At 41.5% G+C, this 23663-nt stretch overlaps 1 long non-coding RNA gene across 1 annotated transcript in view; it reads right to left on the bottom strand.

The window, feature by feature from the left end:
- Positions 1-15738: 15738 nt before the first annotated feature.
- LOC105306391 overlaps positions 15739-23663 on the bottom strand; it is a 20233-nt gene continuing 12308 nt past the window's right edge. Inside the window, exon 3 of the long non-coding RNA XR_897151.2 lies at positions 15739-15748. This is a non-coding gene — a long non-coding RNA (uncharacterized LOC105306391). The remainder of the gene's footprint in view (positions 15749-23663) is intronic.

Genomic DNA, 23663 nt, shown 5'->3' with positions numbered 1-23663 from the left:
TTGTAGTTAATTCCTCAAAAATGTTATCTGCCACCCAGTCAAATAAAGCGGCATATGCTACATAAGAAATGTTTGAATTGTCCTATGTTTAAAGTCCTCATAAAAAACAACAGATTGAGATAAAATCTTTTTCTCTGAGGGATTGCTCCAGTGAGCCCTGAGGTGGATATTTTTACAGGTTTCTCTCATGAGACAAGTAGAAGATTAGAGTTTCTTGCTCTTGCAAGATTCAGAGAAAGAAAGGGGAGAAGGAATTGAGGGCCAATTGGTGAATCATAACTAATTAAATTGCTTTTCCTTCTCTGACTCTATGGCTCTAAATAAACAGATGATTTTAATAAAATAAGTTTCTGTTGATTTTCTGATGTCCTGTTACCAGCACTGGAGCCAAGAGATCTGGGTTCCAATTCCAGGGGTGTCTCTAGCTGTGTGATTTTGAATAGTCCCGGCCCTTCTCTGAGCCTGAGCATCCCTATTTATATAACCAGAGGACTGAACTCATTTGCATAGGTCCTTATATGCTCGGTTCTACATTTCTTCCATTTTAGACCAGTTAAATATTTCCCCTCTTTCTATTTTTCTGTTCCTGGATTTTACAACAGTCCTCATCTTCTCTGATTTATTTTTTCTTCTCATTCTATTTGCTCAGCCAAGCAAGGCATAGCACTTGTCCAGCTACTTTCCAGACTCTTGACTCAGGTTTATGAAGTTCGTTCTGCCTACTAAACCTGTTCAGGAATTGAACCTCCTTGGCTAAGATTCCAGTGGCCAACAGACTTTGAAGCTGTGTCTAAGTCCCTTTCCAAGCCTGGAGAAGATAACATCTAAAGATTCTGATGCATGAGATGTCATGCTGTTATCAAAACTATAGCATCCTCCAACATTTCCCATTTGAATGGTCCTATTCACAAAATTAATTTTTCACAAGTGAAAGTAAATCCAACAGTAATGTAAACTGCCCTAAAAATATAAATAAATAAAAATAAATAAAAGCAGTGACCAAACTAAGACCATGGCAGTCATTCTAATGGGAAGAAAATCAGTCAGTTCCCCAGCTCAGCAGTCTTGGAATAATCTCAGCACTTTGTATCTACTTTCAGGATATTCTTGGACCTCATAATAAAAACCCTGGTATATATGCACACACACACACACACACACACACACACACACACACGCACGCACGCATTACCTAATGTCAGGATATTTACTCCTCGAAGACAATACATCATCCAGACAAAACATCTGCATAAATGACTGAGTTTTTTGCTTAAGAAATGATGCGCTGATATCACCTTAGCTCGGGTGGAATGATGAATCACAATACCCCAGCACTCCTGACCAAGTGGCTAGGTGCACGTGGAAGCCTCTTTCTTCTCCATCAGCCTGCTAAGCTGCTCATGATGTTAAAATGTGTCAGACAGACACCAGCTAAATCTCAAAGAAGTCAGAAAACTCATACAAACTGTAAATGCCATGTACAATAGAGATATGCTCTCCTTTTGGCCTTATCTATTCACAAACCTCAAATGACATGGGAAAAGGATCCCCGAAGAACATTTCAGACCAGTTATTTAAAATCTTTTACTCCCAGTAAAGTCCTTTCCTTTATCGAGGGTTTGGTTTCATTCATTAGCTCAATCACTTGTCTTCAGCAACTCTGACCTCTTCATTCAACAATATCCATTGAGCATCTGTTATGTCCAGGTACTGTGTTAGGATGGCACAAAGCTGAACAAGACATTGTCCTGACCTAGGAGGCCTCTTGGTCTAGTCAGAGAAAACTACACATAAACAAAGAATGACAGATAACGTGTGCCAAGAAAAGACACGTGGAAAGGGAACTCGGACCCATAAGAATTCAAAGAGGATGAGTTGATTTTCTCAATAAGCCATAGACCATCAGTGCTAGGGGAGACTTTACTTATTATCTGTTCCAACTTCCATATTTTACAAATAGAGGCAAGAGAAGGGAGGTGGTCACACAATTTTAAAGCTGGGGCCAATATGCAAATTTTTTCTCTTTCCCTGGCTGATGACTTACTGTATGTTTCTCAAACAGTTTTTGGAAGTAGATTAAATGAAATCATAAATATACTACTAAAAGAAATTCATTTTGTTTCCCAACTAAAAATATGTAAGATATAGCTCTTTGATATTTGTTAAGCAAGATTATTCTCCTAAGATCGCTAAAATCAATTCATTGACCTTTTCTTTTTCTCTATATGTTAAAGTCATTCCTTAACCCACCATCCTGTCACTACTCTTAAATATTAGGGTCTTTCATAGAAAACTCATTATTACACTTGTATTCTCTACATTGGCTCAGCACTTTGGAGTTCAAAAAGTATTTTAAGGCCCATTGTGCCCATTTTGAGAGTCAAGTTTAGGCTCGATTGCTCTAGAGAGACATGGTATGTAAGAGGAGGTTCAGAATGGAGCTAAGCACATGATCACAATGTCTGGGGATAAGATCTTCAAAGCCAGATGAAGAAGCCAGGATTCCTGGGACTGCTCTTATGGGCAAGACAACAAGAGGAGTGCTGAGGAATGGATTTCAAGTCCATAAAGTCTAGTGAACTGGAAAGAAGCAAGTCAATAAACACTTAGTGAATCACTCCGATGTGCAGGGCACCAGGCTAAGTGGACCCAAAGATAAATAAGCAAAGTACCCCCTTCAAAGAATGTTTTAGATGGCTGTGCAATCTTCTTAAGCCACAAGGCATGGAAGGCATGAGTAAGCAGAAACCACAGGGTTGAGGAGAGAAGTGGGTGTACCACTTTCCTGAGGTGTGGCCTCAGCTTCTCCACCGGGTTTAGACTCACCCCAGCTCCTCACCGGACAGTGAACATGACCACTGGACACATCCAGACAGAGGTGGAGCATAACATATCACAGGAATGATAGACTTGAGCCTTTTCCCATGAATACCTTCTAGGTTGAACTCTTGGACAGTACTTCATTTCAAAGCCATTGCGTGGATTCTCCTGAGTGATTTTCTACTCACTTTATAGACAAAGAGATTTTAATAATGTTTACTTGGGCTGAGAGAGGCCAAAAGGACGATGCGCATGACAGTTAAAACTTGGGGCCCCATGGCTGAATGCTACTGCATGTATAGAGGAGCAGCTGTGGAGAGCTGAGAGGATGATCACAGAATGGAGGCAGGGAGGCTCTCGGCAGGGGTAATCGAGAGGGGTGACAAGTTATTAATAACCTTCAAATACATGAAGGGAATAAGACCTTCCCATGGACTCTCAAATTAAATTAGAAGGTAATGGGGACGAATAAGGGATGTGAAAGCTGTAGAGAATTGTTAGAAGCCTACGGTGAAGACAGAATTCCACAAAGGAAGGATGAGCTTAGAACTCATTTAACAGAGACATTCAACTCATAGTTGGAGCTTCAGACTCACTAGGCTGGGCTTCAGCCATCTCTTTGCTCATTTGAAATAGCTTCTGCTCTACTTACCAGAATGGCTGCATCCTCCAAGCAAATAGCCATTGGTGGTGGTGGGGAGATCTCCATGTGCTGGCCCTACCTCTCCCAGCCTCTTTGCCACAGCTTCTACCTGGCCCCACTGGTTCTCTCCTCCATGGCCTCTATCTGGATCCCTTCCCACAAGTCTGCTGATATCCTCCCCATTCGTCAAGGCTCACCTCACATGCTAACTCCTAAAAGAAGCCCTTCCTCATTTATCCCCCATATAGGGCATGCTCCCTCCCTCTCCCCCTAGCACATAGTACCTCTTTATGAAATCTTCATTTCATCCTGCATTATAATATCTTGTGTGCTTGTCTGAGTTCCTGCCTTTATCCCTTCTTAGAGAACATCAAGAGCAGTGATCCAATCTCTTTCGTGTATGTATTCAAAGCACCAGGAGTAGGAACTAGTGTGCCAGAGATGCTCAGTTATGGCCCATGTACAACTGGGACAAAGCTTCTGTGATCCTTTAGAGGTTGTGTCAGACAGCTCAGCTTCAGCTAGGAAACCTAGGGCAACTTCCTTCATCTCTGTGTCTGAGTTTTCTCATCTAAAAAACAAGCATAATAGAACCTACCTCAAAGGAACTTCATGAAGGTTTACGTAAAGCCCCTAGCATACTATCTGGACACTTTGAATGCTCAATGAGTGTAGGAAATTATTAGGAATATGGGATAGAAGGGGTATAATCTTATTTTGATTTCCAAGAGTACTCTAATTCATTTGGGCTACATTTCCACCTGAAGGTCTTTGTCTTTTTTAAAGCACATATTTATACATAGCATCTCTATATCATTTCAGTGCCGTTAGGTATCTGGCTGCATATACGCAGAATGCTAATAGGCAACTTAATAACAAAGATTTCAAATAACAAATCAAAGAGATTTTCCTCAAAGCAATTTACGAATTTATCTACCCATCAGGCATGTGCCACTGTAAGCTGTAGAAGTCCTGCAAAGACTACAAATATGAAAATGAAATGAGCAAGATGAAATTTCTACTGTCACGTTATCATAGTCTTCCAGGGCAAAAGTAGTCACTGTCCAGATACAGCTATCAAGAAGGGCTGAGAGTCCAGAGAAGAAAGTGACAGCCTCTGTGCATGGTGAGGAGAGTCGGGGGATCAAGAACTGCGGCAGGCTTCACAAAGGAGGTGATGATCGAGCTGGACTCTACCAGGTGAGAAGGAAGAATTTTGTCAGAAAGGGGAAGTGGAAGCTACTACGGGTACAGAGAGCAGCACATGCAAAGAGACACAGTCCTGACAGTCCACGTTCAGAAAATGGTGAAGTCAGTGAGTCGAAAGGGCCCTGAAAATCAATCCACATTATTCTGAAACTCATAGGGACTTTACTTAAAATGGTCACATTTCTACCAAATTAGTTGTGCATCCCAGAAGAGATCATCTTACTTCTAAAATAAATATTCTTTCCTTATTTCTTCCCAAATGAATAGATAGTTATTTTTCTGAAGTATACTTCTGATTTCTGCTGGAAAATAAGTGCCTTTAGAAATTCCACGTGGGCCCAAGAAACAAAATTAAGGCAGCCCAGGATCAGAACTACTCAGTTAGCCCATTCAAGGAGCAACCTCTTCGTATTCTATGACCCACCCCAGCATGTGGAGTGATTCAGCTCTTCAGAGCTGTCAAAGAGAAAACTTAGGACTTCTAAACTCAAAATGAACAGGCACAGAACTCATTACACCCTGTTTCATTTCTTCCTTCAGTTGTTTTCTGAGAACAATGGAAGGTGAATGCAGCCAGAGGCCTCTTTCATAAGAGCACAAGTAGGGAGGCAATTTTGTTCATAACTTTGCTGGCCCAAATGCAGTGACTGGAGATCAGAAAATATTGATTTTTTCTTTCTCATGCAGAGAGGAGGGGAGGTAAGACTTAGACCCAGGAATCAACCTCTCTCTCTCTCTCTCTCTTTCTCTCTCTCTCTCTCTCTCTCTCATCATATTAGACTCAACTGAAATTACAGAGGCAAAGCTAAGAGCTAAGGTCCCATTACACCGTGCTTTATCTGTCAATGATTTGCAGTTTCTTGGGAATTAACTAAGCAGTCTTTGCTTGTCCAGAATTTATCATCTTAGCAGCTTTTTACCTCAAGAGGCAACATAGCCTGTTGGGATTAAGAGTGTTGTTTCTTTGATTGTTTTCCTTTTGAGCTCAAGGTCTGTATGGAGCTGAGGACTGGGAGTTGCAGTCCTTCCTATGGTCAGTTATACAAGCCAATACATTTTCTGTGATTGTATTAAATGTGTTAAAAAGTAAGAGAACCAGACTATGTCAGTGTGACCTTGAATAAATCACTTATCTTTCCTAGTTTTCTCATCTGTTAAAAGGAGTTGGGCACACCAATGTTCATAGCAGCATTATTCACAGTGGCCAGGACATGAAAGGAACCGAAGTGTCCTACAATAGATGATTGGCTAAAGAAGCTGTGGTACATGTATACAATGGAATATTACTCAGCCATAAGAAGAGATAAAATATAGCCATTTGCGACAACATGGATGAAACTCGAGATAATCATGCTAAGCAAAATAAGGCAGACAGAAAAAATTGAAAATCACATGATATCTCTTATATGTGGGATGTAAACCTAAAAGCAACAAAGGAACAGGACAAACAAATAGACTCATGGACATGGACTATAGACTAGTGGTTACCAGAGGGTAGGGAGGGGGGAAGAAGGGGGGAAGTAGACGGGGTAAAGGGGGTCAAAATAGGTGAGTAGAGAGAGGGTGAAGTGGGTAAAGGGGATCAAATATATGGTAGCTGAAGGAAACTGGACTTTGGGTGGTAAACACACAATAGAATATACAGATGTTAAATTATAATGTACACCTGAAAATTACATAATTGTATTAACCAATGTTACCCCCAATAAACTCAATTAAAATTTTTTTTTTTAAAGGAATTGGGGCGGAGAACTAAGAAAACCCTGAGATTCTTGAAATTTTCTGATTTAATTGATTTGGAAAAGACTCTCTGTCATTTTGGATTGGGATATTTTTGTGGGAGCCAGGGGAATTATGATTCCTTGAGTTTCTTAGTGGTGACCACAGTGATTATGGGGGAGGGGGGATAAACTGAGTAATCAAAGACTGCTGCGTAGCAGACCATGGCCTGCTTTCCAGAAACAGAGGCTTCACAAATGCTAAACTTGTATTATGGAGGTATACTATAGAGGAAAGAGTACAGACAGATTAGAAGTCCTAGATAAGAGTTAGCCACTGAACTAACTCACTGAGATTATGAACAGGGGATATCCATATTTTAGGGCCTCAGTTTACTTGTGGGTGAAATGACTATGGTAAGCAAACTTTAAGGAGTTCCCCATCATTTATGCTTCCTTGTATCCATACTCTTGTGTAATATCCTCTCCTCAGGTATAGGCAGGACCAGTGACTTGTTTCTAACCAATATAATACGGCAAAGGTGGTGGGATGACAGTCTCATAATTACATTACACAAGGCTGTAACAGTCATCTTATTAGTAGACTCTATTGACTGTCTCCCTTGCTGGTTTTTAATGCAATAAGCTATCATATAGAGAGGTCCACATGGCAAGGAACTGAGAGTGACCTGTGGCTGATAGCCTGCGAGAAGTCCAGGCCTTTAGTCCAACAATCCTCAAGGAACTGAATCCTGGCAACAACCACATGAGCTTGGAAGTGGATCCTTCCCTCAGTCAAGCTTCAGATGAGACTCCAGCCCTGGCTAACAGTTGGATGAGAGACCCCGAAATATGGGACACCGCTAAGCTGTGCTTAGACTTCTGACCCACAGAAACTGTGAGATAATAAAGGTGTGTTGTTTGAAGCCACTAAGTTTGTGGTAAAATGTTACACAGCAATAGATAAATAATACAACAAAGCAGTTGGAAACTACTATACCTGACATGCTATGAGTACAATTATTATATTCTTGTGCTATCAGCATTACACACATAAATGAAACCATTCCATTATGACATAGGCAAACACATCGTAAGCTGCTGTTTCTGTGCTGGGTTGCGAATAATTTATCTTCCTAGAACCCTAAGGTACTTGTCCTATATTTAAATTCTCATTTAATCAGGCCTCATTTCCAGGCTTTTTACTGCTGATTGCAAACACCATACTCACAAGCAAAGGTCCACATTCACATGCTCAGGTCCCGCATTACACTGAATTTAATTAAGGATCAACCTGAAATAAAATGACTCCAGCAGAAAAGAATGGAAAAGAGGACTCATCAGAGAAAAAGTCTCAGGACATGCAGCAAAAGGCTTCAGTATAATTATTTGGCAGTGTTGAGAGGAAGGGTCAAGTAGAAGAATCTGCCAAAATGAAGTAAGCCTAAGGAAGAATTAACCTACCAAGGAAGCCCCATTTCTGCAATAAAAAATATGGCCACTTGCATTTTAATAGCAGCTAAAGATATTGGGCTTCATTTTATGAACTGATTTGTTCAAAGTGTGAAAGAACCTTGGTAAGCTGTAAGTTATTCGACACACTTTGTTCCTTTCCAAGCCTGCTTTTCTGGAATCCTGACATCTTCTACACATAAAATCAACATTATGGACTGCCTTGTTTTGGACATGAAAAGAACAAGACCGAAGTCTGGCTAGTGTCTGAGATGGTGGCTGTTGGAACATTCCAGAGTGATACAGAGGAAATATGATGCCCCCACACACACACCAGCAAGGGCCTTCTAGACTGGTGAGAGAGCTGGACACTTTCTGTTCCAGGAGAGTTTGATCGGTGTTGCTGTTGTGGCAAACAGGAGTAAGATGTGCCAAGAATATGAGGAGGTGAAGATATTCTGAGATCAGTACAGGGCTGGAGGGCCAGTGCACAATGCTCAGTAAATGTTTTTTGAGTGAATGAATGAATGAAGCATTAACTTCTGCTCTTATAGGGCTAGAAGCTACATTTCCCCAGGGTTTCCCCTAGCACTTCTACTTTGTCAACAAAAGTAAGAATAAGATCTACCACTATCCTTCAAGGAATTTATAGGCAAGCAAGACTCGTAAAATGACCAAATACAACCCTATAGGTAAAGACAAGGCAGGGCCCAGTTCATTGAGCTTGGGAGAATTGGGAGAAATTTCAGGAGACTGGAATTTCGGGTGATCCCCTTCAAAACCCTAAAAAAAGGCTGTATTAGGCAAGAATATTTCTTTTTTCTTTTCTTTTCTTTTCTTTTCTTATGGTATGACACTGTGGTTTTAATTTGCATCTCTCCAATGGCTAGTGATATAGAACAAATTTTCATTTGCTTATTTGCCATCCATATGTTTACTTTGGTGAAGTGTCAATTGATGTCTTGCCCATTTTTAAAACTGAATTGTTTATTTTCTGATTTTTGAGTTTTGGCACCTCTCTCTATATTCTTGACACGAGTCTTTTGTTGGATGTATGATTCTAAAATAGTTTGTTCCCTGTGGTCATTTCTTGATGAATCGAAAGTCTGCTGCTTGTGGCCCCAGCAGAAAGCCCTTGGAATTCCAGATTTAAGATAGAGGGAAGTGTCCCTTCTCCTTCAGGTGTTGCCCTGTACTCAGTCCCTGAGCTCCTAGGTCAGCAGCCCGGACAGCGACCTCGGCCTACGAGGGCCACTTGCTGACGGGGGAAGTCGCGAGGGGCCCCGGCAGGGCCATTGTGGCGCGGGGACAGCCGCCTTTGTGTGTCCCGGGCTCGTGCGCCCCGCCGGGCGGCCGCCTTCTGCAAAGAACACCCCACCGCGGCGCCATACCTGGCCCTTTGTCACCAGCTGCCAAAGAATTCAGAAAATCAAATTTATTTCCCGATTACAGCCGGCGCGCCCCTTTGTGCAGCGAGGTCTCTTTAACTGTTGAAATTCCAGCAGACATTGTGAAGGCCTTTATGGCGCAAAGAAAAGCCGGCTGCGCCTCTGCCCCGGACCCCGCCGCCCCGCCTGGCTCCTCTGACTCCCCAGCTCCTGTGGGAACTCGCCATGGAAGTTCTTCTCTCAATAAAAATCGCTAACGAGCCCCAAGACGTTGGGTTCTCAAGTGTCTTCCCTGTTAAAGAGGATAAATCAATAGGCATTTTGAGTCCGGAGGGTGTGTTTCTTTGCCGGCCCCCGCCCCACCTTCGGGAATGAAAAGATGAATGATAACTCGATTTTTTAGCAGCCCAATGCTGTCCTCAACTCGCCCCAGCAAGTCCCATTTCATCCTGAGTTTTCAGCACTAACGCTCCTCTCCTGTGCCAAAGTCCTCCCAGGGCTGCATGCTAATCTGAAAATGCCTCTTAGGCCAGACTCTCAGCTAAGGCACCTGCAGATAAAAAGATGTTGCCATTATTTTCCTTGATTAGGTTGATATTTTCTGAAATACAAAATATTGCCTTGCCAAGTTTTTGTGTTTTGTCTTTTTCGTTGATGGAGCAGGGGCAAAATGTCCTTTTTTTATTTTTTATTTTTTTAAAGAAACTAATAAAAGGAAAAAGGCAATCCAGAGTAGGCACATGCTTACAACAGATAGGGTTTACACTCTTTGTGTTCACTCATAAAGTAACGTGTAAGAGAGATGGTTACACACAAATCTACCAACACATATCACATCAGTCCAATAATCTCTCATGTGAAAACACTTACAAAGACCATCATAATTCCTACTCTCATTATAAAATAATATATAGCACTATAATTTGAATTATATAGTCATGAAGCAAAGAATTCCATAATAGGAGAATTTGATCCATTGGTTGTAAATTATGCATGTTATAAAGCTTTCGTAAACACTAAAAAATAACAATAATGATATATAGCACTTGGGCAGGAGTCTTTTTTTTCTCTACCTCTTTTTTTTTTCATGAGAATTTGGAGATGTCACTCAGTTGTTCTGTGACTAAAGGAAGTGAATATAAATCAGTGCCACATTTGCTAACAAACAGCATTCCTCTCTTTATGCACATCTGTGTGTCTATACACACACACACACACACACACACACACACACACTCCATAAGCACACTTATGGGGCCCACTCAGCTTCCCCATAATTTTACAAAAGAGTAACTCTAATGTTTTCTGCTTCCTAGGGAGTCAGTGGGCAAGGCAGTGAATTGGATACCTACACCAGAGAAGGCCTGAGAGGCGTAATCAAATAAGGGAGCCACTTGAACTGAACTCCCAGCAGGAGCCGGAGGGAGGCCTGAAGAGGTTACAGGTACTTTTTATCCAGCCTCGCAGGAAAGCACCAACTTCCTGCTGCTAGAAATTTGTCTGCACATTTTTTCCTCATTCAGACAGAGAGCTGGGGTTCAGGAGACACTGGATTGATAAGATAACTTGATTAAGGCTGGGACAGATGACACGGGAGTACCAAGTCGGCTCAAAGGAATCTGTGCTCTCCTCTTTAACCTCTCCTTGGGAGCCTACAAATTATATCTATTAATGTATCAGCCCCCTGGCATCACACAAATACGTCGTCCGCTTAAATGTATGTCAATCATTCGCAGGAGCCCTTCTGGAATTCCCACCACATTTTCATTTCTCTTCTCCCTTAAAAAAAAAGTTTAACCTGTTGAGTTGTTCAGACAATGGCTCACAGCCTGCCTCCTCTTGCTGAAATCACTTTGGAGGAAGAAGTCGAGTTCGTCTGCCAAAGAGTTCAGACAATTATTTGAATGGGCCCTGGGCAGCTGGGACATATCCAGGGGAGGGCCACTATGAGATGGAAGGGTTTGGAAGTCATGTTCAGCGAAGCATGGATAGAAACCCCAGGGATTAGCCTGGAGAAGAAAACACAGAGAACTGGAGATCCGAAGAAGTGCTAAAGGGAAGAAGGATGAGTGTCTTCTGTGGGCCCTGAGAGAGCCCAGGGAGAAATAGACGTTCACCAAGTGCCAGTAAAGTGCCTGGATGAGAAATGGGCCACGTGCTGGGGCCGCCCCAGGCGGATGTGAGGAAATCTGCAGTGTGGCCACAGCTGCAGGAATCATAACTTGCCCTTCCGGTATCTGAGCCAGAAGACAGCCCGCTATTGAAAGGCTGAGAAACTTCAGCTCCAAATATTGTGGGGGTTTAATTGAGGGTTAATTTAGTAAACAGTATTATGTACGGATTTTTAAGTGTACAGTTTAGTGAGTTTTGACTTATGTAACCACCACGCCAGCCAATATATAACTATTTTCATCACCCCAGAAGTTCCCTTGTGCCCTCTTTCTGGTCCAATCATCCTCACCTTGCCCCACCGCCCCCCCCCCACCCCCACCCCCAGGTAATCACTGTTCTGAATTCTATCACTCTAGATCAGTTTTGTCTGTTTTAGAAATGTATTTAAATGGAATCATTCAGTATGTATGCTTTTGTGTCTGGCTTCTTTCACTTAGCATGCTTTTAAGATTTATCCATGTTGTTTACTCCTTGCTATTACTGAGTAGTATTTCCTAGTAAAGAAATAATATATTTTGTTTGCCCATTTTTTTGCTGATGGATATTGGATTGTTTCCAGTTTAAGGCTATTATGAATGCAGCTGCTACAAATGGCCTTGCACAATTTCTCATTGCTGGGTTATAGGGTATATTCCCAATGCAATTTCGACCAAGACTGCAAAGCAAAGAAAGCCTGAGGTTTTTAGCTAAGGTGTGGTTTTTAGTCAAGATAAGGAAGTGTTTCTGGGAGTCGACAGTTTCTAGCTGTTCATATCTTCCTCAGAAAGGATAAATTGCAACCCAATTACTCTCACTGGTGACAGGAGGCATACACCAGGACTGATCTAGGTAGCCTAGAGTTCTTCATGAGCAAGAATATTTATCTCAGCAAAATGGATATTGCCATCATTCAGGTCTACTCAAAACATTTACTGAGCTCCTATTATGTGCTAGGCCCTGTGAGTACACTAGGGCAGTGGTCTCCAACCTTTTTAGCACCAGGGACCGGTGCTCTTATAAGAATCTAATGCCTGATGATCTGAGGTAGGGCCGAGGCGGTGATGCTAGCGCTGAGGAGCGGCTGCAAATACAGATGAAACTTTGCTCGTTTGCCCACCACTCACCTCCTGCTGTGCTGCCCAGGTCCTAACAGGCCATGGACCGGTACCGGTCCACGTCCCAGGGATTAGAGATCCCTGTACTAGAGGCTATGAGAAGAGAGAAATAATTTGAAGAGCCTTGATCTTTGAAGTGCTTGCAGTCTAGAAGGAGAAATACAATGAGTAATAAATTATGAAACCATAACTCAATGTCAACAAACACTTATGGGTCACCTGCTTTGCTGGTGTGCTGGGGAGATGGTCAGAAACCTGCGGTAAGAGAAGGCTGAGCCCACTCTTCTAAGCACTAGGAAAAGAGCCTCCTACCCTGGGAGAATACATCAGGCAGAGGGACAGGTTGGATTTGGATCTGGAACAGGTATTCCAGAGCCCAGATCTGCTGAGTCGCCTTGGGACAGAGAACTCTCCATGCCAAGGGTTTTCATGTATACTCATTGCCTCATTTCAGGCGGTCCTGAGGATGACATTGGCACTAAGGCTTAGAAGGTCACATCAAAGCCATCAAGACACAGAGCGTTGGTTATGGGTGGCCCTTTGGAGTTCATGTTCTACTCCATTCCAAGAACAGATGTGGAAACTGAGAACCATGCTGAGAGAAGTTACTTTTTCAATGTCACAGGGCAAAAATGCTTTTCTTTCCCAGTATAATCATTATTCCACTGTATCAGTCTACTGTATCAGTTTATTATAAAGTTCTTATTATATGGCAGAAACCTATTTATAATGCTGGTTTTAGAGGGATGAGATTAGCACATTCTCTGTAGCATTGGTAGGTTAATCAATCAGACTTTGCATGTGAGCAGCTGTTACTTTGGAGAAACATGTTTTAATCCATAAGTAGCCTAAACTGCATGATAAAAATTGTACACCATGTTATGATTGTGGCTTATTTATTTTCTCTGCTAAGTGTTGGTCTTTTGGTTTATTTCCTTGTCATTGTTCTATACACAGGTTCGACAACTGTGTAATCATAGAATACTGTATAAACTACTTTATATTTTGCTTTTGACATAGAGTAAAACTTCCTTACTTTAGCTAAACTACTCTGGTCTTTAAAATCATTGATGTATATTTTATTACTACAAGGAGGAAAAAAGTTGTAAACAGGCACTAGAATAACTAAGGGGATCGCTTCGTAAATTATATAAATGTCTAACCATTGTGCTGTACACCTGAAGCTAGTACAAAGTAATATTGAATGTCAATTATAATTGGAAAAAAAAGTTGTGAATATATTGGAGTTTCATACTATCTTCTAAACAATTATTAACTGATTCATTTACAAGAAAAAAGAGATGAATTTGGATTTATTCAAATACGATAGGAATTGATTCAAAATTTATCTGCAAATCAGAGAGAACAAAGACACCAATGTTCACAATTCCTGCTTCGTGGTTTTTAAATAATACTAAAAATTATAAAGTACTCTATACTACACAACACTTTAAATTTTGCAAGACATCTTCATATCCTTTCTTTTCTTGGAACACCCGACAAGTGGGCAAGGCATATGTTATCTCCATTTTGCAGATTAAGAAAACAGAGGCTAGGGATAAGTGGATTATCCATGTTCACACAGGGTAGCATGCCTACATGGCCTCCACCACACCACCCTCCGCCCACAGAGCGATGCAGTACCAGGCACTAGCCCCTCATTGCACCCAGATAAAATACGAGAACATGACCACTAGGAGCAGTTCTTTTTGAGTTAATTGAGATATCTGTGATCAGAGGAGATTTAAAAAAAACACGCACACAAAATATTAATTTCTGTATGTCTTCTGCCAGAAACAGAGCTGGCCCCATAATTTTCAAGACCTAGTAGAAAATGAGAGTGTGGGGCCCCTTGTTCAAATAGCAGGGGCCAAAAATGCCATTAAAAATCCTAAAATATAAAGCTTTCTCTTCTCTTGTCTCTCTCTTGACTTGTCATGATGGTTTTTATTTGCTCTTTAATATCATTCTAAGTAAAGGAAATTAAAATTTTAAATTATGAGCATGAGTTTTATTGTTCATCTTTAGATTTACAACGCCAGTTTTAAATGCAAATATAAGTGCATTTAACTCTTATGCAGAGTCACCAAAATTATAGAATTTTGATTCTGTAGCTCACACAGTCACATGTTTTTTGTTTTGACCACAACAGTGGAAGTGCTGCTCGAAACTACTCGATACTTTGCAAGACACACACAATTCTCCCAGCACTCTGATGAGGCCACTGAAAAGACAAGCAACTCTGCATCCTCTTATCTCTCCCTTTCCTTCTGCCATCGTTTGCAGTGTAAATGATTAGCTCATCAATAAGAAAGATATGATGAGGTTCTTTGGTCAGTCGTGTTTCTTAGAACGCCATTGTCATCTTTCTGCATTCTTCCACTTTGATTTGAACAGAAAGTATGGGCTTCTCAGGGTCATCAGCATTCTGCTTACTCAGTTGCAGGCATAGCACATTTAACTTGCTTTGAGTGTCATTGAATCCCCATGCACTGTGGACCCACGGGGATTCTGTGCTCCTGGGGCATGGAGAATGTACTATACAAATGGAGTAGCAAGCAGGAGCAGTAGACAAGTGTATTGCACGTATCTCCCTTGCTCCACCGTCTCATTAGACTTCACTTATCAAACAGAAATTCAAGATGAAATTATTTATAATGTCAAGACAGTGACAGCAGAGTATTAAACCAGACACAGGGCCCTTTCCAACACAGAGTCCTGGGCAATTGCGCAGATCACATGCCCTTGAAAATGGCCCTGGTCGGAAATCAAAATCAACCTTGATTATTGCTAGTCCAGATGCTTTGAGGGTGTAAACACATCTCTCAGGCATGAAGTGTGGCCAAACTTCTCAATGAGTTCCAGGGTGAACTCCCTTCCTCTCACCATGGCTGGAGCTGATAAGGCTCAGAGAAACGCTATCCTGTAGGGAGATGGAATATCCAGTACTGCTCTACTCAGCAGCCATCTGCCTGTAGCTAGGTGACTTGGGGATGAGAAAGGAGGAGGGTACAATCAGCTGAGCACAGAGACAGTGCAGCGAAAGGAGAAATCTTGTCAAGGAAATGATATCATGACCACAAATTAAGAGAGAAATCCAAAATGTCATCTTAATCTATGGGTGACTTCCTCCAAAAAAATAATGTTTCAAGAAACTCATCATTGAAGCTATCTCTCTGGCACATGACGGACGATCCCTAGAACAGCTGTGAGAGAGTGGAAAAAGTCAGGGCTTCTAAGTTCTGGTCACAGCTCTACCTTTTTCTTGATGTCTGACTCTACGTGGGCCACTTAACTTCCCCGCATTTCAGTCCTCTTATCTGTAAAATGAGAATAACGATGCCTAATCCAGAGGTGGGGTGCTTGTGAGAATTCAACTAAAGAATGAGTTGTAAGCCAAAAATCACTGTACTCACTTGAAGACTTGTGTACTGCCTTGGCATGTTGGTATCCTGTGCGTAAATGGTATATATCACATACAGATCCCATCAGGAAATTTCACTCTGGGGCAGAGTGATTTACAAAGCCTGCTCAGAAGTGGAGTCAATTAAGGTCAGCTTTCTATGTTGCTAAACAACAGGGGATTCTGGGTTCAGTAACGTTGAAAGGCAGGCCCAACACACCCCTTGAAACCGGGCTTTTGAGAGGGTTCAAAGGAATGCGAAACAAAAGCCTCTCTTTGTGATGTTTTCACTCTTCCCTCATTGTCCTCTTTCACCCTCCAAGGGCCTTCATGTAAAGAAAGGGGCTGCTAATGTGGCGAGTGGGAGTTTAAAATTGTCCTGGGCCAACAATGTTGGCACATTCTGCCGGGGCCTCATTACAGAATCATCTGAAATGCTTGAGAAGTGTTTCCCACTCATTAGCATAAATAGCAGAAAAACTCTTTCACAAACAAAGCAGGTTCCATCTGCCCCCAGTATGTCCTCACCTTGACTTCAAATGGCCAGTCCCTCCCCCAGCACAATACCGGGAGCGCAGGCCTCCGAGGCCCCAAGCACCCCACTTCAGAATGGCATTCAGTGAAATATCAACACGGTAACCTGCATGTTTATTCATTGGCCATCCTCCTCCTTTTAATGGAGTCCCTTCCCCATTGTGGCCACTTGATTCTTTCACAGACCTAAAGGGGAGACGCAGGGAGAGGCTTCCTTTCCAAGCTGTTGGCATCCTTAGCAACCCACACCTTGTGAGTGGGTCGACCAGGCTAATTAGTTTTGTTCTGCCTTTTTGGCCCAAGCATATTTTGTCAGGTATTCTGCTGTGGGATTAAAGAGTCATTAATCACCCCAGCCTGAGGCTGACAAGGTAGCTTTTACAATGAAGTCCACTTCCCTGGTGTTGCCTGCATCCAAGGCTGGATCTGTTTTGCATTATGTTGCAGAAGAATGTAAGGGCTTCTTCTCCCCATCAACCTTAAGACATCTACCCCAGGCCCTAGTCCTGTAAGAGGCCAGTGCCAGGGACAGAGTTAGCATCTATCTGCCAGGCAAACTGTGCTCACAGCAGCTGGGTGGAGTTGGTTCTGAGAAGGGCATTTCGCAGAACGAGATTATAGCATGACAGAGTTGGGGTGGGGGTGGGGACCTCAGTCACCATCCACACAGCCCCACATTTTACTGAAGAAAGCACTGACGCTCAGAAAGAGGGATAAACAGCAAGTCACTGTGAGAACCAAGATTAGAACTGGCATCTCCCCGCTAAGGCTACCATCACATTTGATTCCAAATCTAAGTTTTTTATAACCATTTTCAACACAATTGACATTGTTGTGTTTGGCAATTCAGAGAGCCCTGAGTTCTTAAGAGGAGAAAGAAGGGAAGTCATTTTCATGTACCAAGTGCTACAAAAGGCTTGGTATTGAGATCGGTGTTGTGCATACAAATGATTTAACTTAACTTAAATGTCATTTTCATGAGATGACTGGCGAAAGTGCTAAGCAACTACTTAGTTCTCACTCAACACAACAGTTTTCCTAGGTAGGTATTATTATCCCTATTTTTGATGGGCAAAAATCAAAATGCAAAAAGTTTAAGTAACTCATTCACAGCCTATATATTTTCCCAGGTTCCAGACTGCCTTTTGAAAAGATGAGAAGAGTTCCCTAAATCCAGGTGTTCTTCTGAACTTTCATGATTACTTTTATAAATCATAAATTAAAGTTTTGGTCAGTCATTTAAACATCAGATTATCAAGATTTATTGTTTCCTTTTTATCTCGTAGATTTGTGATAGTTTTTCTCTGCCGATGCTCTCTTGTCTTCTTTTCTTCCTTTGTCCTTTCATTAATTTAATAAACATTTATTGAACACCTATGATGCAACGTTCTGAGGATGCTGAGATTGCAAATGCATGGCTGCCTGCTCCCTTTATCATGAAGCTACTGGAAAATGAGCTCCTCACAAATAAGAGAGTAAAACGAAAAAGAAGACATGGGATATAGGGAACCGGAAATCCAACCCAGACAGGCAGTGAAGGAAGCCCCAAAAGGCTGCAGGGGGTCCCAGGAACATGAGGGAACACCAGTCGTGAAGGGTGACTAGTCCTCACCGCTGCAAGGCAGAGCTCCTGCAGAGGCTTCTGGACAGAGATGAATTCAATAGAACACCTACCTGATCGTCCAAATAACTATGGAGGGGATTTAGATCTTTGGCAAAGAGTTTGAACTTTAATTATTGCTTAATACAAAGGAAACGAAGCAAATGAAAAAATAAGACAGTTACTAACTTCGGGAAAGGAAAAGTAATGACAGTTTATTAAAGGGTTCTGTTACAAATATTATTTATATTTTCACAATGCTGTTAAAAACAAGACAATAGGCTCAAAATGGAGTCACTTATGCTAAGTCCCATGCCATCAAACCAAAAATTAATTGTGTTTCATGCTCTCCCAGAAGTGGAATCTTAAAACAGCCAGTCGGGATTTGCCTGATCGGCACTAGTGAGGTAATCTGCCTGAGAGACCACTGCCATTCCTGAAAGTAACCTTCCTACTATAACTTCTTTTTTCTGCTCCCTTCTTTCTATATAGCTCTTTGGAGCTCTTTACTATCTGCTAGGTTGGATGCTGTCTGATTCATGAATCATTGAAGAAAGTCAATAAGATCTTTAAAATTTACTCAGTTGAATTTTGTTTTTTGTTTTTTGTTTTTTTAACAATGTAAACATAGGGTTTTAAATAAGTGCATTTGTATATAACAATATTGGGAGCATGAGAAATGGAAAAGGTGTATGTACATAAGGAGAGAGGGTGAACAGGGCAAGAGATGAAAGAGCTAAATTCATCTTTCCTAGTGGGAACTCAAGAGTTAATGCTTAAAATTGAAAAATCAGAACAGAAACACAAGCATGGTAGAGACAACCCTTGCAGAACTATCTGACTCTCTAAATTATGTCCATGTGAAACTTTGGTAAATATAAAAACTAAAATTAAAACATCATTGACTAATTCAATTTTAAAAATTAGACATTGCGTTTGTTGTCGAGAGGTTAGCAACATCATTGGGAGACTGTCAGGTAAAGAAATATTTTAAGTATACCTGGGAAGTGCTGGCGATTCTAGTCTATTCGGAGGTGGACGAAAAGGTGGACGGGGGAGGGGAAAGCCAATGTCTTGAATAGCTGCAGCTGGGAAAGCTAAGGAGCCCTAGAGAATGTGTTCCATAAACAACGAAAGTTTGGAGGCAGGAGAAGGAGGTTAGAGCATTGGAGAGATAATCCTTAGACCCTGTCTGATGAGGTGGACTGGACTGGAAAGTGAGCCTGACCTGGACCCAGTTTGAATCCCAGATTCTGTACTTATAGTTCACATGACTTCAGACAAGCTATTTAAGCTCACTGAGCCTCACTTTCTACATCTATAAAAAAGAAAAATAGCTCCCCCAAATACTTTTTGTTGGTTTAAAAAACCCCAATGGGTTTTAGGCTGTCAGTTAGAAAAACAGGATCAGGACAGAAGTGTCATATTCATTCCAAGAAACATTTTTTGAATATTGTCTGTGTTCCAGCTAATACACTGTATCGCTAGAGTAGACTTTGTTTTCCTTAACTATACAGTTTTTGTATTATTCCTGTTAAACTTCCTCTGATCATCTATTTATCAAAGTCACTTTGAGTTTTCTTTGTTTAAAACATTAGCAATCCTTTTCAACTTAGTGTTAACTACAAACTAAATAAGTATGCTTACCATTTCACTATTTCGATTCAGTTCACACACACGCGCGCACGAAAGGGAAAAAAAAGGAATAAAAAGAAAGGAAAGAAAAGAAAAAGAAAAAAATTTCTCCCACCCAGGATTGTTTTTAGGATTGATTCAGAGAAATTTACAAAGCCTCTACGAAATAACACATACCGGGCACTAAATAAAAGCTCGTCCTCAAAAACGTTATCAACAAAACTCATAAGGTCATTTTCTTTTCTTTCTTGCAAATGTAGAAAATACAGATATGATCTATTCAAATCTACAGAATGACATAAAGAAATGACTTGTACTTAGTTTATCAGCCCTGCTATATGTTTAATTCCTGAATAGACTTTCCTGGGTCTGTCTTTCAATTTTTAAAGATGCTGTCAAATCGTCCATTAAAGCCATTTTTCTTATACATGTTTTTTTCTCATGTCAAATATTTTCTTAGTTTGAACTCTCCAAAAACTATACAGGCAATCTGTCCTTGTTTTATCTTTTCCCCCCAGGTCCTCACCCCACATATCTATCTCTTTTTCTCGATCTGTCTCTCTGTCTGTCTCTCTTTGTATCTCTCTCTGTGTCTCTCTGCCCCCTCAGGCCCAAAGACACACCTCTTCTTTCCTTCTTTCTCTCTGTCTGAGGCTTCACCCTCTCTGCCTATGCTCATCAATAAAAGCCTTGCCATCCTCCCTGCTTCACTCCCCTGTCATCAGCGCGTATGCCCTTCCCACATCAATGTTGGTCCCAAAGACTTGAGGCTGTTTTCAAAAAAGATTTAATATTCCCATAACAAACGAAAATTTGACTTAGCCTCGGGAAAAATATAATCAGAGGCTGGCCTCCCAGACTTTCAGGGGGTGGGAACGGGTTCCCCAGAGGGTGGGTTTTTAAAAAAATACATTTACTTGTAGTATTTTACAGGGGAAGGAGGGGTTCAAGGAAGCAAAAAATCTGTCTGAACAAGAGAGGTATAATTCAAAAGCTGCCACACAGTAAGTGGGAACCTCCAAGGAGGGTAGATCATCACTCTTTATGGGTTTGACAAGAAGGTTGATGGGAGAAGTCGTGACTGGACTTGTACCTGCTCTTCAAGGAGCATGAAAAACGCTGCCGGCCTCGTCCCATTCACAGTTTGGGGAGGGTGGGAAGGGCTAAGCAGTACCAGGGAAACCATCCTCCACAGATCTTTATATATATAATCACTAAGCTAGGAGATAAAAGTTAGCAGTATATTTTATAACCATGCTAATGTCATATGTCATTAAAATCATAACTACTATTTATTGAATATTTGCCATGTGCCAGACACTGTGCTAAGTATTTTGCATGCAATCCACATTTAAGTCTTATAACAGTTCCATGAAGGTGTCTCTACTATGATTTTTCCTAATTTACAAATGAGAAAACGAAAGCTTAAAAAGGTAGCGATTTGCCCAGAGAAAGCCAGCACTCAGACAAATGCAGATTTTCCCTGATTGCAGAGCCATTTAAAAGTGGCAGGATCATTTTTAAAGTATTAATTTGTATGCATTTTTCCTGAATTTTCATAAGTCTTCCGAGTAGATAGACAGTCCTGCCTCAGGGTTTTCTGTAGGACATTATGCAAAAAAGCCTAAAAATCTAGTTTCTTGCAAACAACAAATCTAATTGTCTGTAGAAGCCAAAGTGCAGAGAGATGCCAGGTGTCCTTGAGGGACATTTTAAAGTATCCAGGAGAGAAGAGTGATGAGAAATTTCTCCCAGCCTGGGAGAGGTCCCTGGAGTCCTTTGCAGTCTCAGCTGCGTGGGAGGTGGCAGAGCCGCCTCAGGACAGCTCCGTGCTGCACCAGGAAGGTCAAGCCTGGGAGGGCTCAGGGCTTCTCAGCCTCCCCTGGGGCCTGTTGGGGAGAGAGAAGGCGAGAGTCCCAGTGGTGACTGGGGTTGACTTCCTCCAGGAATGGATGGGGGCATGGAGGACTTAAGATAATTCTAAACAAAACAAAGAAAGTAGTATTTCTTACACAAATGAATTTAGGTACTAAGAATCATACCCACCACAAAATCACATACTGAATAAGTGAGTAGACAGTCCCTCCATCTCACACTTCTATTTGCTGCCTGTTAATAAGAGTTTGGCCACATGGGATCAGAGGATTGGCATAAAAATTTGAAAAAGCCAAGTTTTACCTTCATCTGCTGCACAGAGGAAAACCAGTCTTCACACTGCAGAGAAGCTTTGCCCCAACTCACCCTCAACCTAGGGATCACCCACTGAGCTCACCCTCCAGCTCCAGGAGGACTAAACATATCAAACACAAAACCAGTGGAATCCATCATTGCAATGGAGAAAGCATCTGCCCCCATGCACAGCCCATGGCCAGGGACTCAGCCAGAAACTCTCCCCCAAACCATCTCATCCCCTTCCCCTGAAGCTTGAACATATTTAAAAGTAAGAAGATACTATTTTTTTGGAGTAGGTTTGTCTGACTTTAGGACGCCCACGAGATGCTCATTTAGAAGTTCTCATTGTACCTTTTACTTGCCCTTCTCAATGAAATTTATAATGACATATTTGTTTGTATAACTATTTGTCTAATCTCCGTCTTTATGTTAGAAGTTCTGCAGGGAAAGGACTGTGCCTTGTCTTTCGCTGTATCCCTAGTCAGTAGCACAGTTTCTGGAATATAGGAGATGTTCAATTAACGCTTAGTGAATGAATCATAGAATGAACACAGAGCAATCATATTTGGCCAAAACCTTAGTGATCATTCAGCACAATGCCCTGGGAAGCTAAGGCCCAGAGGGGCTGAACAACTTGCCTAAGATTCCAAACTTGGTTGAAAAAAATTCAAGGACTCCAGGCAGAACTTTGAGTGACTCTTTTCTCTTTGATTCTATCATCCTTCAGTCTCTGAATTTGTCATGAATGGACCAAAATCAAATCCTGGACCACCTGTCTGTACCCATCATTGTCTTTCCTTTATGCTCTTAAGCTCACCCATCACTATATTGTCTCAGTCCTCTTCTGTCTATATTTTTGGTGCCTTCTGTCCCCTACAGTGTCTCAGTCTTCCCAGCCATTAAAAAAATGTTCTTTCTTCCTTCTTGCAAAGAGTTTTGTATTACGGGATTGACAGGCTTTAAAACATGTCCTTGTTCAACAGATATTCACTGAGTACCTATAAATATGGACACTCTTCTAGTACAAGGGACACAGCAATAAGCAATATAAGCCCTCATAGGGCATATATTCTGCTGCAGAAGACAGATTATGAAGGTAAACCAATAATAAAATAATTTCAGATAGTGGCCAGTTCTATGAAGAAAAGAAAACATGGTAAGGAGTTATAGGAAGTGAGGGCTATTTTGGATCAGGAGTTAGAGAAGACTTCACTGAAAAAGAGGTATTTAAGTTGAGGCTGAATCATGAGAAAAGGCCAACCTGTAGAGTTCTTGCGGAAAGGATTCCGGGCAGAGGAAGTCACTACTGGGATGAACCTGAGAACCTGGCCAGTTGCCGGGACAGAGTGAGCAAAGCTTACAAGGTGTCAGTGAGGTGGGCAAAAGGCAGATCACATAGAGTTTTGTAGGCCTCCTGTAGTCCACGGAGGAATATTGAATTTTATTCTGTATGCATCAGGAAGCCATTGAATATTTTTAAGTTGGGAGTAATATGCTCTTTTCACATTTCAAAATGACCAAAAGCCTTGGCAGCAACAGGAAGGCAAATTAAGAGACTACTGTAGTGGTCCGGCCAAGAAAAGAGTGTCCCAGTACTAGGCTGGTAGCAGTGGAAACTGCTAGAAGTGACTGGTCTTGGGAAATATTTTGGAGATAGAGCTAACATGAATTGCCGATGGATTGCATGCAGGAGATGAGGGAAACAGAAGAATCAAATATAACTCCCAGATTTTTGGCTTGAGTATAGGAGAACGGTGGTACATTTCCTAATATGGAAGAGGATTTGGAAAAAGCCTCTTTGTAGGGTGCAGGTTACCAGGAAA

This window comes from Pteropus vampyrus, unplaced genomic scaffold (genome assembly GCF_000151845.1).
Source record: "Pteropus vampyrus isolate Shadow unplaced genomic scaffold, Pvam_2.0 Scaffold14, whole genome shotgun sequence".
Lineage (NCBI taxonomy): Eukaryota > Metazoa > Chordata > Mammalia > Chiroptera > Pteropodidae > Pteropus > Pteropus vampyrus.
The sequence above is the reverse complement of the archived record's forward strand: the minus strand, read 5'-3'. Positions and strand labels throughout refer to the sequence as shown.